At 45.2% G+C, this 24,583-nt stretch overlaps 1 long non-coding RNA gene across 1 annotated transcript; it reads right to left on the bottom strand.

The window, feature by feature from the left end:
- Nucleotides 1–7,143: 7,143 nt before the first annotated feature.
- LOC308577065 lies at nt 7,144–21,717 on the bottom strand. Its single transcript, XR_014003404.1, has 2 exons — nt 21,681–21,717; nt 7,144–7,244 (listed from the first exon to the last, which is right to left on the bottom strand). It is a non-coding gene; the product is annotated as an uncharacterized lncRNA (long non-coding RNA).
- Between the last annotated feature and the right edge of the window lie 2,866 nt (nt 21,718–24,583).

The raw sequence follows: 24,583 nt of genomic DNA on the forward strand, positions 1-24,583 counted from the left end.
CCCCAATTTTTCTGCCCTGACAATCCTGAAGGAGACTTTTAAGAAATATTTAATGAGAGAATAGGGAATTAGAACTTGGGAGTTGTTGGTTTGATACCTTAATACCTTAAAAACTTGTCTTGGGAATTACAGCAACTACGTTTTTTTTCTATATTTCAACATTTGTTCTATTCACTACTCATGGTTGTGTTTGTTTTTTAAACAAACTGCATATAACAATAGCAGCTTGTTTTCTTTGGGATCGCCTTCTGGAGCAACGTCAGTTTTACTACCAGGAGTAGGATGATGGGTTTTCTGAAATTCTATAGCTACTAGAGAACTTAAACTGGTTGATGTGAATTGCATGCCTTGGGCCTAAAACCTATATAATCAAAGGTCTATAGCTGTAAAGGAAAAATGAGGGGGAGGGAGAAGGAGAAAAGCAAGCTCTGGTCTGGTGCCAGTTGCTGGTTTCAGCTGTATGGGAAACCTGCAGGAAAATTGGGAAGGTATATAACCATCTATATAGCTGGTTGGGACATTCTTTAAGTGACCCATGAATACCCCACACAAGAATTGGGTAGCCTTACCTGTAGGGAACTTGATCCATTGGAGCAAAGCAGCCTTGAAGCCTTAAAAAGACATAGCTGAAAATGAAAAAAAACGATTGGAAGGGGGGGTGAGCTTTAAAAATTGTAGTTTAAGGCTGGTCATGCAGCTGCAGGAAATAATGCAACCTTAACAGCCCTGTAAATAGATGAAAATACCTTTTTGTAAGAGGCAAGAGGGCTCCAGCTGAATATTCTTGGCCAGATTATACACAAAAAGCAGGATAATACAATTTAGAGCATTCATGGCTTTTTGTGCTTGACAGTGAAAAGCCGCTGTAAACCTGATCTACCTGCCTCCCTTTTGAATCCCACCCAACTTTTTGTTAGCTGGGGATGAAAGCAGAACAGAAAAGACAAAACTATTCAAGCAAACTTTTAAGTTGGAATATTTCTGGCTGCAGTTAAGTATTCCTTTAATCTTAGCCCTTAGAAGCATGCTTATATCCAAGCCAATGCAGCTTTTAAACCAGTATCTGAAGCAGCTTCACCCAGTTTTTGAAGTACTCAGGTTTTGTTTTGGGGTGAGGGGGACCAGCCTCCCAAAAGTAGAAATTGACAACAATACATTAAAACTCTTAACTATACTGGGGGGAAAATACTTCCTTTTACCACCATCTTAAGTTGGAAGCTATGAGATTGGGAAGAAAGTAATGTTTTGCTATTTTTAAAGTCATGAATTGCTATACTTACCCTGGGAAAAGGCAATATAAACTTGTTACCCAGCTGTTGGGACAAACAGAAGCTGATTGCATGGGTGGGGTCTGTGATGCAATTTATCACAACCCCACCTGCATTTTGGTTCCACCAGCAAATGAAAAAGGTTTTTGCTAGCTTTGAGGAAAACTTTAACGCAATTCTTTTTTACGGAGATACTACATAAAGTACCTGTGCTAAAAATTAAAAATGCCATGTTGGGTACCCTTGTTCAGATATTGCAACTTGTAGCTTCTCACGTTTTATATTCCTATACAGAAAGTGCCATGCACACTGATGCTGCTCTACAGTTTTAAATCTCCGGCATCAAATATTGCATGCGGCAGTATTTACTTTTAACCCCTTCAAGGAAGCCTAATAACCTCGCTTGTATATATATATATATTAAAAGGTTTGTCCCTCTGCAAAGTGTAACCCACCCACACTTGAGTGTAAGGTCAGTAGTAATGGGAGACTGAAATGAAGTGTTAGGTGCAAATTAGATGCCCAGCTGGAATGGAAGCTTCAGGTAACATAGTTGCTCAGGTGAGCAGGTGGAATAGCTGTTCCCATTTTTCTCGGTTGCAGCCTAGTTGCGAAGGCTGTTGATTGGGCGGCTGTGTAGCAGCCCTTGCCGGTGGCCTGAGGCAGACCAAAGTTGAGCTTTTTTGAAAATCAAGTGTTATGGGGAGCTGCCCATGGCCCCCTCTGCCTGTTCCCCCCCTTCCGTGCTTAGCTACACTTCTGTGATTGGGTGACCGGGGAAGGTTGCCATGTGAGCATTCACCTTGCGATGATAGGTGTGGCAATATACCAAAATTACTGCTCTCTAGAATGAGTGTTGGTATGGCTTGTCCCCTGTATGGCATCTCTCAGGTTTGAGAAAGACAAAACTCTGGATGATGCCAATCACCAAAGACTTCTGAAGCTCCCTTTGTGGGTGGATAGCAATTTTTTTAGGCTTAAGCTCAGGAGTTACTAGCACTGGTATCGTTTGTCTCCTGTATGGCATGTCAAATGTTGGAAGAAATTGCATTCTCCGATAGCTGGCATCTTTTTTAACTTTGAATTTTCTGGAGTCTGAATGTAGCCATGGGCTCCACCCATTTTGCCAGGTTCTGAGGAGCGTGACAAAGCTCTTCTTCACCCCACTGCTTTGCCTTCCTACAGGGAGGGCTGCCTGTACAGCAGGGTTGCAAACTACTTTTTGTAAGACATCTACTCTTGAACAAAGGACACGCTTGAGCATTGTTTTACAGTACAACCAAGACACAGAACTTTACTTCCGAAAGTTTCTTGGCAGGGCCTTCTTAAGCATATCCAGGGCAAAGCTCCTTCCGGTGCCCCCCCCCTTTCCCAGAGGTTTAGGGAGGGTGGCAGGGCTGGAGGAGGCGGGCAGTGGCTGGATGGCGGCTCCGGTGGGGAAGAGGCGGAGGCTGGATGCTGGATGTTTTGTGCCGCTGTGGCCACAGCAGATGGAGGCTCCGGAGGAGGCGGGTGAGGGCTGTGAATGATGCCGGGAGGTGCCGCATCTAGCCCTCTGCCTCTTACCTGGCACCACTAACCTCTGGGCAAGGTTCTCCTGCTTCTAGGGACAAATGCGCTCTTTCCACAAGCTCCTTAAGGTGAGGAGGCAGGAGTGGCAGGCGATGAATGCCACCTTCCTTGTGGGTCTGTACCTGCTGCCCCCTGGCCCTTACGGGGCTGAGCCCCAGCCCCAGTCCTTTCCTATGAAGCTTCCCATGCAGGAACTGTAGTTGCAATTCAAGAAATCCTGCCCGGTGCCTCAATGGCAGGTCCCCCAAGTTCTTCTTTTGCACTGTAGAAAAAGGTAACTTGTTAGCTACTGTTAACTGTTCCAAAATGATACTCTAGTTCCCAACCAATCGGAAATGCTCTTTGGACTCTTGGCTGCATGTACATTCATATTGCATAGGGTGGAACCCCCTTCAGAGAAAATCCATTTGTCCATTGAGACTAACACTCCCGTCGATGTATTACCATTCTTTTTAAGACCTACCTTAGAGATCATGCAGATGGTGTCATCTGCATAGAGATTCAATAAATGCTATTCACCCCTTTCCCTATTGACCCCTGATACACGGGTTACGATGCAGTGCTGCGGCTTGTGGCTCCAGGGAAACTGAAGGGGACTTTGAGATGGCACAACTCTGTTTCGTGTCCCTTCCATTTTGAAGCAAGGGATGAGGCCCATGTCGTTCATACATGTGCTGGCTTTGTTGAAGTCATAGTAGCAAAACCATATATATGACTTGACACTGCTTTGGGAATTCAACCAAGGTTCAGAAGTTAACATTCAAAAGATTGACTTGGATAAACTTATAGATGAATTAAAACATTTTAATGTTTTTATTTTGAAATCTTTTAAGATATATTTTTGTTTTCTGTTACGTTGCTTTGATTTTCTTCAAACGCTTGGAGGTTTTTCCTAAAAATATAAACGGGCATAGAAATAAAAGGGGGGGGGGACTATAGTCACATGCATTTTCCAAGCATGGGCTTAAAGTCTCTCCATCTAGCTTCTAAACGGCTGTATTTTCCTTACTTTCCAGAGCTCGGCCTCTTGCAGCTGTGAGGCCATGCCGGGAAGTTTGACATTTTAGTCATGTCTGCTATTGGGCTACAGTATTGTTTATAAGGGGGTTGGGAGAGGTTCATTTGCAGCAGATCTCGCGGTCCTCGACAGACCCCCAGTGTCAAAGGTGGTTCTGTTAGACTACGAACCACCTGAAAGAGTTTCCTGGGGCTGTTCTTCTGCAGTGTTGCTAAGCCTTTTCAGGATGGAACCCTGGGCCTGAAGCTCACCATCCCTTGTACTTGTTCTTCATCTTGTTCTTCCTGTTTGCTTCCTGAGCTGGCGACAGAAGCCGCAGATCACTCCTGCCCTGCCCACTCTTGCGTGCTCCTTGCTTCCCTTGACAGCAAAGGACTAGGCGAGTTGTCCTTGTCTAGTTGCTTGCAGTTACTGTCTTGTTTCAAGATCCAGTAGCCTGTACGCTCTGCTCTTCAGTAGGGTTGTGTAGCAGGGAGGCTGAGTCCAGTGGGAGCACAAATGGTGTGGAGAAAGCATTGGCTGCTCCGTGGAAGAACAGCCATCATTTATGCCTGCTCAGTTCCGGCCCAGCAAGGATGATGTTTCCTTTGCTGTAATCCCCTCTCCCCCCCTCCTGTAGTGCCCTATATGCAGGAAAGGTGTGTAGGTGAGAGGATGAACTGCTCCTTCGTAACCCCTTGCTGATGCTGCCCCAGAGAGAAAGGGGGGCTTGCAAGCAGGCATTACACAAATGTAATTCTGAACACACATTCTTGGAAGCTGGACACATCCGTGGGGGAGCATCTCCCAAGAATGAAAACACGCTTATGAGGTTGTAAAGTGTTCAAATGGCCAAGGACAAGGAAAACCTTTTTAGGTTGAATTGTGCCATTTTAGACAGTTGTTAAAAACAAACATTTTTTGTTCAGTTTACAGATTCAGCATGTGCAAGACCACGTGTTGTTACTGTATCTTTGATTTTGCATCTTAGGATTTATATGGAAATTGTTTCCATTTGGTTGTGTACTTTTTGATGTGTTTTTATCATTTGACTTTTGTGTTTCTAGTTGTGTAAGCCATCTTGAGCATGGTCCCAGCTATGGCAGGGCTGCATACCAATAAAATGTGGATGATTCTGGATTCCAGCACTATTCAATTTAGCAATGTTCACAGTGGATTCTAAAAGTCATTGTTTTACATCAAATGAAGTCTCTACTTTATAGATGACTCCCATGTGACTATTAGCCAATCGCATGAGAATTCCTGTAAAACTCTAGAATTTGGTTACCAAACAACCAAATTTAAAAACATAATTTAAAAACATAACAGGCCTGATGTGAGCTATATAAAGCTTTAAATGTCTTGTTGTTTAGTCATGTCCGACTCTTTGTTGGTAGCTTCAAGAACACTGTCCAACCACGCAGTCCCATTTTCCTGGTCGCTGAATCTTTCCCAACATTAGGACGCCAAATGTCAAAGGTGGTTCTGTTAAGACTACGAACCACCTGAAAGGGTTTCCTGGTGCTGTTTTCCAAAATAGGATCACTGCTATTTCTGCAATGTTGCCAAGGCTTTTCAGAACAGAACTTCCTCAAGGACTGAGGTGGTGTCCCTTGTTATGTTGGGGCATGTTGGAATTGAAAAGTCAACACAGATCAAACCCAGGCTGAGGGGCCGTTCTCCTCTCCAGTCCATGTGAGCAGAGACTCAAAGTTCGCTATCCATACTCATGGATATGTTCCTGAACCACTGTAATTGATGCAAACCCCCCCCCCCCGTTTTTCCTCCCAGGCACATCTCGCAAAAATACCTTACAGAACAAGTTAGGAATAGTTGGGGATTAACAAAAAGACTAGTAAAACTTGACAACAAGGCAAAGGAATAAACAACCAGCCATACCTCTGAAAGTTAATATTTGTCAAAAACGATTAAATCAATTTTAAAACAAGTTTTGGACCATTTGGGCAGCTTCTGCTTCCAAGGCTGCAGTTAACGCCCAGGGTTGGGTTTCCTCCCCAGTAGAAGAGGCCAGGCAGTCCTTGGATGTACCTGTAGTCTGCCAGGGCCCTGCCCTAGGCCTGGTGGAGATTGGCAGGGGGCAGGTCCCACAAGACCCACAGCGGGTGGTGTTTTGTTCTGGGGCAACCAGGGATCAGGGAGATCTCGTCGCTCTGAGCCAACCTGAAGGGCTGTCTGGTAGGATGACTGCAATTCCCCCAGGTTGGAGCAGGGGGCTCCCCTTCCCGTACTGCCCCCTTCTCTGAACTACTGCAATTGAGGCCCCCTTGCTCTCGCCGGCTCCTCCTTCTGGGCACATTTTTCAAGACCCCCCCCCAAGAGTCCTGGTTCATGCCCTCATCCCACCACTGAGGCATCAACTCCCAAAGGGATGATGAGCTCCTTTGTGGCCCCTTTGGTGCCAGCCCCTCCTCCAGGGCAGCCTGGCTTTATTTTTTTTTAGTGTATTTTTATTTAAGATTTTCTTGGTTTACAAAAGTATGTACAATATCTCCTTTTCTGACAAGTAACATTTTTTGAAGATCAGTTTCATTTCTTGAGACATTAGGAAGAAAAGGGGGAAAGGTGAGTGGGGGTGCGGTGGCGATGTTTCTATTTTACTATTTCACATAATATATGTGGGGATTTGTGTCAGCGTTGCTTGTGCAAGTTCTCTGCTATTAGCAAGCAGGCTTTATACAGTTTCCCCCAGCAGCTGCTGTTCACCTAAGCTGGGGCAGTGGGTATTCCCACTATTCCCTGCCTGCCCCCAAGCTCCTGGTCCCCTGTACTACCTTAACAATACCAGCCTTTCAGGACTTCCAACCTCAAAATACAGCAGCGCCAACTGCACTTCACAACTCAGGTGGGCTCTCTGCTGCAGGAACATGGATACATCATTCTTGATGGATTGAATTTACTGCCCTATGCCAGGAGGTCTCGGGGCAGTTCACATAAAAAGAACACAGTGTATAAAATAAAAAAAACAACCCAATAATACACCCCAAAAGAGCCACATTTTAAAAGAGTATAGCATCTGCAAGACAAATCATTTTTATTTTTGCACCAAAAAACACAGACTGGACCAGCATAGTTGGCTTAGCGGTGAACTTCTAAACATACCAATGGGTTTAATAACACTCCCAGGTATGTATGTATATAGGCACTGCAGCCCAGCTTTGTATCCTGCAAACTAGCCTTTCCTTAGCAGGCAACCCTCATCCCCAAGAATCAAACGCGTTCCTGGAGTTTGGACTGCAAAGCTGGCAGCTATTATAGGAACAATTACAAATGTACAACGGAGAGCAATCCAGTGCATCGCAAATTTTATTTTTTAAAGAGCCTTTCAAAGATTTGTTAACCCCAGAGGCAATGTGTTTTAAGGCCAGCAATTCAGCAAATATTCCAGCCTTCCAAAGACAGCAGCTACACTGAAGATTTGAGAAGTAAGTCTTTTCCTTAAACCATCCCATGCTTTTGAGGCTGTTGCCCGCACGTGCTCTGCTGATCACGACTTGAATCAGCAGAGGCTCCCAAGGGACGCTTTGTGCCTTGGTGGCCACAGCAGATGGAGGCTCCAGGTGTGGCGGAGGGCTGTGAGCTGATGCCGGGAGGTGCCGCGTCCAGCCTCCGCCTCTTACCTGGCACCACTAGCCACTGGGCAAGATGCTCCTGCTTCTAGGGACAAATGTGCTCTTTCCACAAGCTCCTTAAGGTGAGGAGGATGGATTACCATTCTTTTAAAGATCTGCCTTCTCAAATGTGTATTACGTAGTTCATTCTTCAAAATTGGCATGGCTTTTTCAGGATTAGAGATCATTCAGATGGTGTCATCTACATATAGATTCAATAAATGCTCTTCACTCCTTTCCCTATTGGCCCCTGATAACATGGGTTACGATGCAGTTCCGCGGCTGGTGGCTCCAGGGAAACTCTGAAGGGGACTTTGAGGTGGGACAACTTGGGTTTTGTGTCCCTTCCCTTTTGAAGTAAGGGATGAGTCTGTGCCGTTCATACACGTGCTGGCTTTGTTGAAGTCATAGTAGCAAAACCATATATATGACTTGACACTGCTTTGGGAATTAAACCAAGGTTCAATAGTTAACATTCAAAAGATGGACTTGGATAAACTTCTAGATGAATTAAAACATTCTAATGTTTTTATTTTGAAATCTTTTTAAGAGAGTATTTTAGTTTTCTGTTACGTTGCTTTGACTTTCTTCAACCACTTTAAGATTTTTCCCAAAAATATGTAGTGGTATAGAAACAAAACAATTAAGAGTCACATGCATTTTCCAAGCATGGGCTTACAGTCTCTCAATGTAGCTTCTTTTTTTTAATATTTATAATTTTATTGATTTCCAACTCATTATACATTTCAACCATTATACAACAAATCATATCCATTTTAGACTTCCTTCAACGTCACTGACATTCATTCGTAGTTATCCTTTTAGTACACATTTCATCTTTTTTTCATATTGCCAATTATTCCACCCTTCCTCATAATCTCTACTAAACAATATTTATTAGTTCTTTACAAAGCCTCTTTGAATCCCACTAGCGTTATTTTTACAGCATAATTATTTTCCAGATAACACACAAATTTCTCCCAGTCCTTTATAAATTTTTGATCTTTAGTATATCTAATTTTCCCTGTTAATTTGTCCAATTCAGCATATTCTGTCAATTTTGCTCTCCACTCTTCTACCGTTGGGACTTCCTCCTGCTTCCACTTCTGGGCTAATACAATTCTGGCAGCTGTCACCGCATACTGGAAGAGTCTACAATCCTTTCTTCTGACATCCTTCCCTACAATACCTAATAAAAATGCTTCTGGTTTTTTCACGAAAGTATACTTCAACATCTTTTTCATCTCATTGTAAATCTCCTCCCAAAAGCTTTTAACTTTCTTACACTCCCACCACTGATGGAAGAAAGTCCCTTCTTTATGTTTACATTTCCAGCATTTGTTGTCCACCTTCTACATCTTTGCCAATTTAGTGGGTGACAGGTACCATCTGTAGAGCATTTTCATCCTATTTTCCCTCAGCAACGTGCAAGCCGTAAATTTTATATTCTCTTTCCACAACCTTTCCCAATCCTCTAGTTGAACATTATAACCAAAGTCCCTTGCCCATTGTACCATCACCGATTTCACCTCCTCGTCCTTCGTGTACCACTCCAGTAGAATTTTATACATTTTTGACAGATTTTTATATTCATTGTTTATTATCTCTTTTTGGAAGGTTGATTCTTTTTCTACATAATTCCTTTCCTTCAACTCTCTTTTAAACATTTCATTTATCTGAAAGTAGTGTAACCAATCGTATATTAACGCCTTAACTTGGTCATAAGGTTTTAATTTCCACTTCCCTCCTTCATTAATAACCATTTCTCCATAATTTCCCCACTTCCCTCTCATATTAATTGTCTTAACACACATCATTTCTAACGGGGATAACCAATGCGGGATTTTTGGTTCTAGTATGTTTTTATATCTATCCCAGACCTCTATTAATGCGCCTCTAAAAATATGGTTTGTAAATCCCTTATGTACCCTCTTTTTGTCACTCCATAGGTACGCATGCCACCCGAATTTGTTGTTAAACCTTTCAAGATCTAATAATTCCTTATTCTCCAACTTTACCCATTCTTTTAACCAGCACAAGCATGCTGCCTCGTAATAGAGTCTCATGTCTGGTAGGGCGAAGCCACCTCTTTCTTTTGTGTCTGTTAATAACTTAAATTTAATCCTAGGCTTCTTCCCTTCCCAGACATATCTTGAAATCGCCTTTTGCCACTCTTTGAAAATTTTTGTACCTTTAATTATGGGTATAGTTTGGAATAAAAAACAACTTAGGAAGGACCATCATTTTTACCATCGATATTCTTCCCCAGAATGATAATTTCATTCTGGCCCAGGTCTCCAGGTCTCTTTTTATGCCTTTCCATACAGGGATATAGTTATATTGATATAAATCTATGTTCTTATCGGAAAGCCAGATTCCTAGATATTTAATCTTTTTTACTACCTCAATCTCCGTTCTTTGTTGTAATAGTTCAATCTTATCACGATCCATATTTTTAACTATCATTTTAGTCTTTTTCTTGTTCAATCTGAATCCTGCTATCTTTCCGAATTGTTCCATCTCATCTAAAATCTCTTTTATACTTTCTGTAGGTTCTTCCACAGTCAAAACCACGTCATCTGCGAAGGCCTTGATTTTATATTCGTTTACCCCTAATGTCACCCCTTTGATTTGCTTATTTCATAGAATCATAGAATCATAGAGTTGGAAGAGACCACAAGGGCCATCGAGTCCAACCCCCTGTCTAATTGCATTTAGTAGAACTTCCAAGACCACTATAAATAGTAATGGCGAGAGTGGACAGCCCTGCCTTGTGCCTTTGCATATTTTTATTAATTCCATAATGATGTTATTTACTATCAGTCTTGCTTTCTGATCTGTATAAATTGCTTCGATACCATTAAAGAATTCTTGACCCACCTCCATGACCTCCAAATTTTTCAACATAAATTCCCAAATCACATTATCGAAGGCTTTCTCCGCGTCCACGAATATTAAGCTTGCTGGTTTATCACATCTATCGGACAGATATTCAATAACATTGACTATATTTCTTATATTATTTCTTATTTGTCTGCCCGGTAGGAAGCCCTCTTGGTCTTTATGTATGATCTTTATTAGTAGCTTTTTTAATCTCTTGGCTAGTATTCCTGCGAAGATCTTATAGTTTATATTTAGTAGCGAGATAGGTCTATAGTTCTTAACTTGTGTAAGGTCCGAGTCTTGTTTTGGTATTATTGTAATAAATGCCTCTTTCCATGTTCCTGGAATGTCCTTTTCTTTTAAGATGTTATTCATTACTTTAATCAACGGGGCCATTAGTATATCTCTCATTTCTTTATAGTAACTAGAGGTAAATCCATCTGGCCCCGGTGCTTTCCCTCTTTTTAACTCTTTTATAACTTCTACCTCTTCCTTGCATATTGGGGCATTCAACTGTTCTTTTTGATCTATCGGAATCTTCCTCACCATTTTTTCTTTCAAATATCTTTCTACTTTCTTATTATTATTCCTGTCTTTATTCCTATATAATTGCTTGTAAAAATCCACAAATGCTCTCCTAATTTCCTTCCGTTCTGTTGTTTCTTCTCCGTTTACCTCAATTTTGCTAATTGTATTTTGTTCTTTTCTTTTCTTAACCTGCCAAGCAAGCCATTTTCCTGATTTATTAGCGAACTCAAATTTTTTTTTGTCTTAATCTTTTCACGTTCCATTCAACCTCTTTGTTTATTAACATCGTAAATTGGGTTTGGAGAATCTTTATTTCCTGCATTGTCTTCTCATTATTGGGTTTTTTAATCAACTTTTGTTCGTGGTTCATAATCTGTTTTAGGATCTCTTTTGTTTTCTCTTTGTTATTCCTTTTCCATACGTTCTGTTGAATAAAGAGGCCCCTCATCACTGCCTTACTTGCGTCCCACACCACACTCGTTTTTGTCCCTTTATCCATATTATTCATGAAGAATTCAGTTAGGTTTGTTTATAAGGGGGTTGGGAGAGGTTGATTTGCCTGGCTGGCTTTTAGGAGCCAGGATGGGCAAGAATTAAGGAGACACGTAGTTGGTTTCACCCATCCAAGAAAGCCTCTTCACACCCTCCCTGGCAACAGGTGGAAGTTGATCCCATCCAACTTCACTAAACGGAACACAGGCATTCTCCCGGCTCCACTATCACGGTGCTGGAGCCTTCCCTCTTTCTGAATTTTACCTGCAAAAAACTTTGTGAAGTCATTGCAGGAGGTCTTGTGGTGGTCCTCATCAGACCCCCGATGGCAAAGGTGGTTCTGTTAGACTACGAACCACCTGAAAGGGTTTCCTGGTGCTGTTTTCCAAAATAGGATCACTGCTATTTCTGCAATGTTGCCAAGGCTTTTCAGAACAGAACTCCCTCAAGGACTGAGGTGTTGCTCCTTGTTATGGGGCATGTTGGAATTGAAAAGTCAACATAGATCAAACCCAGGCTGAGGGGCCGTTCTCCTCTCCAGTCCATGTGAACAGAGACTCATAGTTCGCTATCCATACTCATGGATATGTTCCTGAACCACTGTAATTGATGCAACCCCCCCCCCCCCCGTTTTTCCTCCCAGGCACATCTCGCAAAAATACCTTACAGAACAAGTTAGGAATAGTTGGGGATTAACAAAAAGACTAGTAAAACTTGAGAACAAGGCAAAGGAATAAACAACCAGCAATATCTCTGAAAGTTAATATTTGTCAAAAACGATTAAATCAGTTTTAAAACACGTTTTGGACCATTTGGGCAGCTTCTGCTTCCAAGGCTGCAGTTAACGCCCAGGGTTGGGTTTCCTCCCCAGTAGAAGAGGCCAGGCAGTCCTTGGATGTACCTGTAGTCTGCCAGGGCCCTGCCCTAGGCCTGGTGGAGAGAGGCAGGGGGCAGGTCCCACAAGACCCACAGCGGGTGGTGTTATGTCCTGGGGCAACCAGGGATCAGGGAGATCTCGTCGCTCTGAACCGACCTGAAGGGCTGTCTGGTAGGATGACCGCAATTCCCCCAGGTTGGAGCAGGGGGCTCCCCTACCGTACTGCCCCCTTCTGAGCTACTGCAATTGAGGCCCCCTTGCTCTCGCCAACTCCTCCTTCTGGGCACATTTCTCAGACCCCCCCCCAAAAGTCCTGGTTCATGCCCTCATCCCACCCCTGAGGCATCAACTCCCAAAGGGGATGATGAGCGCCTCTGTGGCCCCTTGGTGGCAGCCCCTCCCCCAGGGCAGCCTGGTTTTATTTATTTATATTGATGTAAAGATTTTATTGGTTTACAAAAGTATGTACGATATCTCTTTTTCTAACAAGTAACATTTTTTGCAGATCAGTGTCATTTTTTGAGACATTAGGAAGAAAAGGGGGAAGAGATGGAGGGGGGGAAAGGTGAGTGGGGGTGGGGTAGCGATGTTTCTATTTTACTTAATATATTTGGGGTTTGGTGTCAGCGTTGCTTGTCCAAGTTCTCTGCTGTTACCAGGCAGGCTTTATACAGTTTTCCCCAGCAGCTGGTGCTCACCCAAGATGGGGCAGTGGGAATTGCCACTATTCCGTGCCTGCCCCCAAGCTGCTGGTCCCCTACACTACCTTTACTGCTTGCCATCTAATCCACACTTGATCCCAGCCTCCTTTATCCAGCCATCCATTGTTTTTTGTGTCTGGGCGCTTTGCCAACAAAATCCAATCTTTACTCTAAAGGTCTATTTGAGTTCCCCCACGGATTGCTATTTGCTCTGATGCAGCTTTAAAGAGCGGGTTTAATAACTGTCCCTTTATGCAAATCTGGGAAACACTTCCTCCTGGGCAGAACTGCTTTGGCCAGCCCATAGAGCCCATTGCCCGGCCAAGCCTGGCTGGCTTTTAGGAGCCAGGATGTGCAAGAATCAAGGAGATAGGTGGTTGTTTCTCTCACCCAAGAAAGCCTCTTCACACCCTCACAGGTATTGGGTTGAAATTGATCCCATACAACTTGACTAGACGGAACACCGGCATTCTCCGGCCCGGCTACCACGGTGCCGGAGCCTTCCCTCTTACCGAATCCTGTTAGCAGAAAACTTGGTGAAGTCATTGCAGGAGGTCTTGTGGTCAGCTTCAGGATCTGTCCTTCCAGTGAGCACTCAGCTTATTTCCTTCAGAATGGATTGGTTTGTTATTGCAGTCCAGGACTCTCAATAGTCTCCTCCAGCACCATAATTCAATAGCACCAATTCTTCGGCGATCAGCCACCTTTATGGTCCAGCTCTCACTTCCATACATCACTACTGGGAAAACCATAGTTTAACTATACAGACCTTTGTTGGCAAGGTGACGTCTCTGCTTTTTAAGATGCTGTCTAGGTTGGTCATTGCTTTTCTCCCAAGAAGCAGGCCTCTTAATTTTGGGACTGCTGTCACCCCTGCAGTGATCATGGAACCCAAGAAAGACCCCAGGTTTTTCGTAAATTGCTTGCAGCAGATCTTGTGGTCCTCACTAGACCCCCAGTGTCAAAGGTGGTTCTGTTAGACTACGAACCACCTGAAAGAGTTTCCTGGTTCTGTTTTCCAAAATACATTCATTGCTATTTCTGCAGTGTTGCCAAGGCTTTTCAGTATGAAACTTCCTCAAGAACTGAGATGTTGCCCCTTGTTTCGTTTTTTGTTTTTTGTGTGTGTGCTTCAAACCTTTTTGTAATGCAAAAAAGAACTCGCACAATAAAGGTCTGATTCCATTGTGGGTTCTTGTAAAAAGGGGGTGGGGTGCAAGAGGCTCTCTGTTCACAACAAATGCTCTGTGTGCGGCTTTTGCGACCCAGCAGCTGCCGCAGCAAAGTCCACACCCAGCCAGGCTTCCGTCCCATCCAGGCAGACCAGAGTGCTGGTGGGCAAGGAAACCACAGGAAAGGAACGGAAACCGGAAACAAAACCTCCCACGTCGCATACAAAGGGGAAGAGGAGATAAAAGGAAAATGTGGAAATGCTACATTTCTCTCCCATCTCTTCCCTGTATATATTTCTCCTGGTTGTAACATTGCCAGTATAACCCAGTAAAAACGTTTTCGGGATGAAAAAAGAAGGGTGCCTCAAGCAACAGTAATGAAGCCATGAAACAGATTGTGAGAGGGAGAGAGGAAGCTGGTCCTGTTGCTCTTGCAGCTGAAATATTCCAGGGGCGCTTCTTGTGCACAGCAGAATCTTTAGCGCATGCCTCCTCCTGACGCCTGTCTCTGCGCCGCTCACTTCTACTGTGTCGGCCGGAGGACGTCTCCCAGGCTGGGCATCCCTTCAGCCAAGATGCCCATCTGGCACTGCCCTGCAATGGCTCAGAGCAGCAATCCCAAGTTGCCTCCCTAGCAAGGTGGGAATGGAGAGATGGGTTTCACCCGGCGCTCGGTCCCAGTCTTCCTCCCATTCAGAACCAACCAGAACGAAGTCAGTTGTTGACATATTCAGGATGGACAGCAGGAAGTGCTCCTTCTCCGAGGCTAGACATCATTCCCACTAGACGCAGTGTCAGCAAGCCCCCTGGATGCCTTGAAAGGTGGACAGGACCAAGGCAGGGAGGAGGAGGAGGCCCTCTGTGGTCACAGGGCATGCTGGCTGTGGGCTCCCTGTGGAAGGAGAGCCACCTAGGCTCTTAAGAGCAGCCGCAGGGAGGGTCTCCCACCCCAGGGACAACCTGCATAGGGCCCTTGGGTAGCCACAGGGGGAAGGTGTTGCCCCTTGTTATGGGGCATGTTGGAATTGAAAAGTCAAGACAGACCAACCCCAGGCTGAACAAGACTCAAAATTCTCTATCCACATACTCACTGGATATGTACCCGAAACACTGTAATTGATGCAAACCTCCCCCCCCCCCCAGTTTTCCTCCCAGGCGCATCCCGCAAAAATGCCTTACAAAACAAGTTTAAAACAGTTGGGGATTTACAAAAAGACTAGTAAAACTTGACGACAAGGCAAAAAATAAACAGCAATACCTCTGAAAGTTAATATTTGTTGCAAAGAATTATTTTTAAACAGTTTTCGGCCATTTGGGCAGCTTCAGCTTTCAAGGCTGCAGTTAACGCCCAGGGTTGGGTTTCCTCCCCAGTAGAAGAGGCCTGGCAGTTATCTTCCAGGGTGTCTACCCAGTAGCCTGGGTGGCTAAGGACAGAGATAGAAGTAACATACCAAAGACTGGGCCTGAAGCTCACCATCCCTCCTCCTTGTTCTTCATCATCTTGTTCTTTCTGTTTCCTTCATGAGCTGGTGACAGAAGCAGCAAATCACTCCTGCCCCTCTCACTCTTGAGTGCTCCTTGTTTCCCTTGACAGCAAAGGATTAGGTGAGTTGTCCTTGGCTTGTTGCTTGCAGTTGCTGTCTTGTTCTGAGATCCACCTGCCTGTTAAACTGAAGACTGACGAGTAAGTCTTTTCCTTAACACCATCCCATGCGTTCGAGGCTGTTGCCGGCAGGTGCTCTGCTGATCACGACTTCCTTGCATCAGAGGCTCCCAAGGGATGCTTTGTGACTCAGTGGACACAGCAGATGGAGGCAGATTAGCTACTGTTACCAACTGTTCCAAAATGATACTCTACTTCCCAACCAATCTGAAATGCTCTTTGGACTCTTGCTGCATGTACATTCATATTCCATAGGGTGGAACCCCCTTCAGAGATGCTCCATTTGTCCCTTGAGACTAATACTCCCTTCCATGTATTACCATTCTTTGTAAGAGACCTGCCTTCTCAAATGTGTATTACGTAGTTCATTCTTCACAATTTGCATGGCTTTTTGAGGATTAGAGATCATGCAGATGGTGTCCTCTGCATATAGATTCAATAAATGCTATTCACACTTTTTCCTGGTGACCCCTGATACATGGATTACGATGCAGTGCCACGGCTGGTGGCTCCAGGGAAATTGTGAAGGGGACTTTGAGATGGGACAACTCTGGTTTCGTGTCCCTTCCATTTTGAAGTAAGGGATGAGTCCATGTCGTTCATACATGTGCTGGCTTTGTTGAAGTCATAGTAGCAAAACCATATATATATATATGACGTGACACTGCTTTGGGAATTAGACAAAGGTTCAGAATGTAACATTCAAAAGATTGACTTGGATAAACTACTAGATGAATTAAAATATTTTAATCTAATGTTTTTATTTTGAAATCTTCTAAGATAATATTTTAGTTTTCTGTTACGTTGCTTTTTTTCTTTCAACCGCTTTTTCATAAAAATATAAAGTGGTATAGAAATAAATAAAAAAAGATAGTCACGTGCATTTTAGAAGCATTGGCTTAGTCTCTCCATCTAGCTTCTAAATGACTGTATTTTTCTTACTTTCCAGAGCTCGGCCTCCTGCAGCTGTGAGGCCATGCTGGGAAGTTTGACATTTTGGTCATGTCTGCTATTGGGCTAGAGTATTGTTTACAAGGGGGTTGGGAGAGGTTGATTTGTAGCAGATCTTGTGGTCCTCACAAGACCCCCAATGTCAAAGGTGGTTCTGTTAGACTACGAACCACCTGAAAGAGTTTCCTGGGGCTGTTTTCCAAAATATGATCACTGCTATTCCTGCAGTGTTGCCAAGGCTTTTCAGGATGGAACCCTGGGACTGAAGGTCACCATCCCTTGTACTTGTTCTTCATCTTGTTGTTCTTCCTGTTCGCTTCATGAGCTGGCGACATAAGCAGCAGATCACTTGCGACTCTCTCACTCTTGAGTGCTCCTTGCTTCCCTTGACAGCAAAGGACTAGGCAAGTTGTCCTTGTCTTGTTGCTTGCAGTTACTGTCCTGTTTCAAGATCCAGTAGCCTGTACGCTCTGCTCTTTAGTAGGGTTGTGTAGCAGGGAGGCCGAGCCCAGTGGGAGCACAAATGGTGTGGAGAAAGCATTGGCTGCTCCTTGGAAGAACAGCCATTGTTTATGCCTGCTCAGTTCTGGCCCAGCAAGGATGATGTTTCCTTTGCTGTAATCCCCCCTCTTCCCCACCCCCAGTAGTGCCCTATATGCAGGAAAGGTGTGTAGGTGAGAGGATGAACTGCTCCTTCCGTAACTCCGAACCACTGTAATTGATGCAAACCTCCCCCCCCCCCCAGTTTTCCTCCCAGGCGCATCCCGCAAAAATGCCTTACAAAACAAGTTTAAAACAGTTGGGGATTTACAAAAAGACTAGTAAAACTTGACGACAAGGCTGTGAGGGCTGTGAGCTGATGCCAGGAGGTGCTGCACACAGCCTCCGCCTCTTACCTGGCACCACTAGCCTCTGGGCAAGATGCTCCTGCTTCTAGGGACAAATGTGCTCTTTCCACAAACTCCTTAAGGGGAGGAGGAGGCAGGAGCGGCAGGCGATGAATGCCACCCTCATCCTTGTGGGTCTATATCTGCTGTCCCCCTTCCAATTGGCTGCCCTGGCCCTGGTCCTTTCCTATGAAGCATCCCATGCAGGAACTGTACTTGCAATTCAAGAAATCCTTGCTCGTTCCTCCGTGGCAGGTCCCCCAGGTTCTTCTCTTTGCGCAGTAGAAACTGGTAACTTGTTAGCTACTGTTATCAACTGTTCCAAAATGATACTCTGGGACTCTTGCTGCATGTACATTGATATTCCATAGGGTGGAACCCTCTTCAGAGATTCTCCATTGGTCCATTGAGACTAATAAAATCATAAAAATGCCGGGGAAAAACCACAAGCTTCCAGATTCTTGCAAACCCCTCCCCAACACCAAGTCCTTGAATTCCAAACACCCCAACCCAAAATCCAAAACCCCAATAAAAGGTTTTAAAAGTTTAACTTGCCAATGGCTGCAAAAAAAGTTTTGGATATCACCAAAGTCTTCAAAAACCTCAAAAAAGCTACCACACCGCGTGCTAAGAGTTGCTCCTCGAAGTCAAGTCGCAACTGCACCTCTTCAAGCAATGCACCCTGGGTATTAACGGTTTTAAGAAAAAGGAAACAAACTTGCAAGATGTTTTCGTCTTGCGAAGCAAGCCCTTAGGGAAATTCGTCTTGCGAAGCAACTCAAAAAACGAAAAACGCTTTCGTCTTGCGAGTTTTTCGTCTTGCGAGGCATTCGTCTTGCGAGGCACCACTGTACTCCCTTTGATGTATGATTCATGATGTCAAGAGGAGGAGGTGGCTGATTTGGCGGGTGGGAGTTAGGTGGGTTTAAGGTGGGCATCTGAGGTCTCGCATTTGGTTGCGGTCGGTGGCTGTGGGGCGGTTGAGACGGAGGTATTTGCGGGCCATAGGAAGCAGAAGACGCTTGCGGGGCATAGGGTGTAGGAGGTTGGCTTCCATATCCCTGGGCTATATTGGGACGGGATGGCAAAGGGGCATAGGTGGTTTTCTCATAGGTCTGAATAGCCTCCTGCGTTGAGATATGGGCAGAACCTTTTGATGTGCCCCTCCTCTTGGCAATTATAACATCCTCCGGTGGTGGGCCCCCATGGTCTGTAGGAGTTAGGGGGTCCTCCTCCCCGGACCCCCCTTTCCTCGTTCAGTACCCCTACCCCGGTAGGATTTAAGTTCCATACTCAAGGCTAACACATGTTCACTCTTCTGCTTGGGCTCCTTTTGTTTCCTCTCGTCCCAGGAGTTGCACACAGACTTAGCTACTGACAGGATCTCACTTATGCTTTTCCCGCCGTAACCGATTTGGAGGTTGAGAGCCTTTCTAATGTCTGGGTTAGCTTGGTCTTTAAAGAAGCCCTTTACAATAACCTCGTGTTGGGTGTTTTCCGGGTCTATCCCTCCCCATGTTTTAATAGCTGATACCAGCCTGGTGTAGTAATCTGTGGGATGTTCGTTCAGTCCCTGTAACACTGTTTGGACCTTTGTCCAATTGACGGTGCGCTGACCAGCAGCTTTTATGCCATCCAATATGGCTTTCTTGAATAAATTCAAACACCAGATCCTGTCCATGGTGCTGTAGTCCCAAGACTGTTCATTCCTTAAGATCTGGCTTGTGAGTGCTTCTACCCGTGTGGGTTGGCCAGCCTAATAGTCCAGGAGTTCCAGGGCCTCTCCCGCTTTGGCTAGCATGTCTGCTTTTTCTGCTTCATTAAAGAGGGCATTTAGTAGAACGTGGATGTCTGCCCAGGTGGGTATATGAGTAGAGAAGATGGCGCTGACTTGGCGGTGGCGCTTGTCTGGGTCATCTCTCAAGGAAGGCATTTGGTTTGACCATGTAACTAGGTCTGCCATGTAGAAGGGATGGTGTGTGTATACCATCCGGGGGGCCCCATTGGGATCTAGAGGTGGAATCGGTAGAGCCCTTTAAGGCATTTCAACCGCTGTCTGGTTAGAGGTTCCCGGTGGCTCTGTGGATTCATCTGATTTAATGGAGTCTTCTGGGGTGGCGCCCTTCCTTGCCTTAGCTTGCTGGCGAGTAAGTACATGGCTCGTGCCCCCTGCTGCTCCTCCTCCCCTTGATTCCGTGTCATTAATCTGCATTGTTGTTTGGGGCGGATGGTGTCAACCCTTGATAGTAGAAGAATCAGGGCTCGCTCGATGGAATCGTCTGCGGGTGTCCCTCGTAGGGGGGCGGGCAAAGGCTGCTTTCTGGGATTTAGCGGAGAGCTGGAAAGAGGGGGCCCCTTTCGGAGCTTGAAGTAATCCTCTGACGGCCTTGAAGGTGGTTAAATATTCTAACTGACAGGGCTTCTGCTCCATCAGGTACTTTCTTAGATGGTTTAAGCAATCTTCGTTAAAAGAGCCTCCTGTTGGCCAACGTAGTTCTGGGTTTGCGGAGGCAGTACTGGCGGGCCAGGATTCTCTGCAGAGGTCCTCTAACTTTTGTCTAGACAGTAGCTTATGGCCAGGTATTGACTTCCAATAGGTCAAGACAAATTCAAGAGGGGAGTCAGGGTCCCTCTGGGATTGGGATGGCTTCCGTGAAGCTTTCCTCCTGGAGGGAGCCCGCTCATTTTTGGAAGCTTGGGTACCCATGTTTCTAATTACGCGTGTCTGGGATAGAGAGGGGAAGAAAGAGAGGGGTCGGTAAGGATTTTGGGTAACGTATAGGGGTTTTCCTATGATTCTTCTATTTATTGTTGATTGGTAACTCCCTAGAGGTTTATCGAGCCCTAGCTATCTGGTTTCCTCCCCAGACCTTCGGCACTCGTTCTCTTTTCCTTTCCTTATTCTTGGGGTGCTTTCCCACTCTGCCAAATCCTGCCCAGGTCCTCCCAGGCTATCCCTCCTGGCAACCTCCTACCTATCGTCACAATCTTAAGGAAAAGGGACCCTACTGGACGCCCGCGCAGTGTTGTGGCAGATTGGGGACATGATTTCCCCCTTTACTGGTACTTTTAAAAATCACTGTGTACCAACCCACATTTTTAAGAAGTTTCAAAGTGCCACCGTGTTCCTGCCAGCCAAAAAGGAGTGAATGAAAACCAGGCTTGCTCTTTTCAGCTACAGCCGCTGTTCAGACTACGAACCACCTGAAAGAGTTTCCTGGTGCTGTTTTCCAAAATACGATCACTGCTATTTCTGCAGTATTGCCAAGGCTTTTTTAGAATGGAACTTCCTCAAGAACTGAGGTGGTGTCCCTTGTTATGGGGCATGTTGGAATTGAAAAGTCAAGACAGATCAAACGAAGGCTGAGGGGCCGTTCTCCTCTCCAGTCCATGTGAAGAGAGACTCAAAATTCGCTATCCAGATACTCATTGGATTTATACGTGAACCACTGTAATTGATGCAACCCCCCCCCGCCCCAATTTTCATCCCAGGCACATCTCGCAAAAATACCTTACAAAACAAGTTAAAAATAGTTGGGGATTTACAAAAAGACTAGTAAAACTTGACAACAAGGCAAAAGAAGAAACAAACAGCAATACCTCTGAAAGTTAATATTTGTGAAAAATGATTAAATCAATTTTTAAACAGCTTTGGGCCATTTGGGCAGCTTCAGCTTCAAAGGCCGCGGTTAACTTCCAGGGTGTCCTACCCAGTAGAAGAGGCCTGGCAGCCCTTGGAGGCAGCTGTAGTCTGAGGCTGAGGGAATGTTCTCATTCCCAGCAGTCCATGTTAACAGAGACTAGGTAGTCACATTCTCCTTGGGCTTGGTGCCTGAACCCCACTGTAGTCTCTGTTGCACTACGAACCACCTGAAAGTGTCTCCCGGTGAAGGTCCTCTTCGCTGTGCCTATCACCATCTTAGTAATTGTTTTATCACCCCCCGTTTTAGGGGAAATCCTACCATAGATCATGTACCCTAGTGCATCCCCCCAGTGCAGCCTGATCCAGCCATTCTGTTGGGAGCGCTGTCCAAATTTGCAATTCAGCAAATATTCCAGCCTTCCAAAGACCGCTGTTAAATTGAAGACTGGTAAGTCTTTTCTTTATGCCATCCCATGCTTATGAGGCTGTTGCCAGCAGGTGGTGATCACGACTTCCTTGCATCAGCAGAGGCTCCTAAGTGATGCTTCGTGCCCTGGTGGCCGCAGATGATGGAGGCTCCGGGTGTGGTGGGTGAGGGCTGTGAGCTGATGCCAGGAGGTGCCGTGTCCAGCCTCTGCCTCTTACCTGGCACCACTAGCCTCTGGGCAAGGTTCTCCTGCTTCTAGGGACAAATGTGCTCTTTCCACAAACTCCTTAAGGGGAAGAGGAGGCAGGAGTGGCAGGCAATGAATGCTACTCTCCTCCTTGTGGGTCTGTATCTGCTGCCTGCCTTCCAATCGGCTGCCCTGGCCCTTACGGGGCTGAGCCCCAGTCCCAGTCCTTTCCTATGAAGCTTCCCATGCAGGAACTCTAGTTGCAATTCAAGAAATCCTGCCTGGTGCCTCAATGGCAGGTCCCCCAAGTTCTTCTGTTTGCACTGTAGAAAAAGGTAACTTGTTAGCTACTGTTATCAACTGTTCCAAAATGATACTCTAGTTCCCAACCAATCGGAAATGCTCTTGGGACTCTTGCTGCATGTACATTCATATTCCATAGGGTGCAACCACCTTCAGAGATACTCCATTGGTCCATTGAGACTAATACTCCCTTGATGGATTACAATTCTTTTTAAGACCTGCCTTCTCAAATGTGTATTACGTAGTTCATTCTTCAAAATTGGCATGGCTTTTTGAGGATTAGAGATGATGCAGATTGCGTCATCTGCATATACATTCAATAAATGCTCTTCACCCCTTTCCCTATTGACCCCTGATACATGGGTTATGATGCAGTGCCACGGCTGTTGGCTCCAGGGAAACTATGAAGGAGACTTTGAAATGGGACAACTCGTGTTGCATTTCTTGCTCACCACGCTCTGACCACTGTGGGAATATTGGACTGGTGGTATTGTCCCTGAGGGGCCACATTCGTTTATAGCTGACCATGAGGAAGTGTGGGGGTTACAAAGGCAGTGCAATAGATATTAATCCTTAGAGGCGATGTTCCCGCCATACAGAAGTTTCTACATGGGGGCAGTTCTCCATTCCCCAGCCCAGCAAGCTAGGCAAAGCCACTCCAGGAGGGATTGCGGCCTGGGTGCCTAAGGATAGGGATAGAAGTAGCCTTGGGTAACATACCAAAGAGTGGATAGGGGCAGCATTGGACCCCTGGGCCTGAAGCTCACCATCCCTCCTTCCTGTTCTTCCTGTTCCTGTTTCCTTCCTGAGCTGGTGACAGAAGCAGCAGATGACTCCTGCCCCGCTCACCCTTGAGTTCTTCTTGCTTCTCTTGACAGCAAAGGATTGGCGAGTTGTCCTTGTCTAGTTGCTTGCAGTTACTGTCTTGTTTCAAGATCCAGTAGCCTGTAGGCTCTGCTCTTTAGTAGGGTTGTGTAGCAGGGAGGCCGAGCCCAGTGGAGGACAAATGGTATGGAGAAAGCATGGGCTGCTCCTTGGAAGAAGAACAGCCATTGTTTATGCCTGCTCAGTTCTGGCCCAGCAAGGATGATGTTTCCTTTGCTGTAATCCCCCCTCTTCCCCACCCCCAGTAGTGCACTATGCAGGAAAGGTGTGTAGGTCAGAGGATGAACTGCTCCTTCCGTAACCCCTTGCTGATGCTGCACCAGCCCCCCCCCCCGAGAAAGATGAGCGTGCAAGCAGGCATTATGCGAATGTAACTCTGAGCACACATTCTTGGAAGCTTGGCACATCAGTGGGGGAGCATCTCCCAAAAATACAAACACGCTTATGAGGTTGTAAAGTGTTCAAATGGCCAAGGACATACAAACCCTTTTTGGGCTGAATTGTGCCTTTTTGGCCGTTGCTAAAAACAAACATTTTTTGTTCAGTTTACATATTCAGTATGTGTAAGAGCACGTGTTGTTGCTGTATCTTTGGTTTTGCATCTTAGGATTTATATGAATGAATTTATTAATACGGTCACAGACCAGCGTCAACACACACAATATCACAGTTCATAAAAAATATCAGAAATACAAAGGACAATATGAATATAACAAGGATTTAAATAGAAAAAATTAAAATTAATTATTAGCGTGCCCCCTGTAATTAACATTTAGGGGTTTGGTCATTATGGGATACCACTTGCTTCCTGTGATTGATTGCAGACGCACAGAATTTAGCTACATTTGATGTAGTCTTGGGATTCTTGTCCTCTAGCAGTAGTTTTAAACTATGGTGTTCCGATTCTTTCCTGGACTTTTGCAAAACAGGTGTAATAAAAGTCAAACGTATATCCTCATAAAGACGACAACGTAATAGTACATGTGAAGCAGTTTCAACTTCCAACGAGCCACAAGGGCAGACTCGTGCTGTGTATGGTTTCCCGTCAAATCTGCCCTGTAGGATTTATATGGAAATTGTTTCCATTTGGTTGTGTACTTTTTGATGTGTTTTTATCGTTTGACCTTTGTGTTGTGGAGTTTGGAACTGACAGGGTTAAAACTGTGGTGTCCTGTATCTGGGAGGAGCATGACGCAGGGAAGTGCGTCACAGGCTTTGTCTGTGAGAAGTACTTTCACTTCTGACTAGAGAGCAACAAGCAGCTTGGCACAGAAGCTGCGTATGTGTGCTTTTGGGCACAGAGAAAAATGCCGGAAAGCTCTGCTGGAATGTGACTGATTTATGGCTTGTAAATAAATGCTACTGGAGATAAGAACCGATCTGTTTTTGGACTTGATTTATCCCTCATCTCCAGGGACGCGGACTCATAAAAAATATTGGGGGGGCCCGGGAAAGCTCATGAATAATAAATAAGCTCATGAATATGCAAATAAAGTGGCGCCGCCTCCTCATGAGCGA

Source organism: Podarcis bocagei (assembly GCF_964188305.1).
Source record: "Podarcis bocagei genome assembly, chromosome: 17".
NCBI lineage: Eukaryota > Metazoa > Chordata > Lepidosauria > Squamata > Lacertidae > Podarcis > Podarcis bocagei.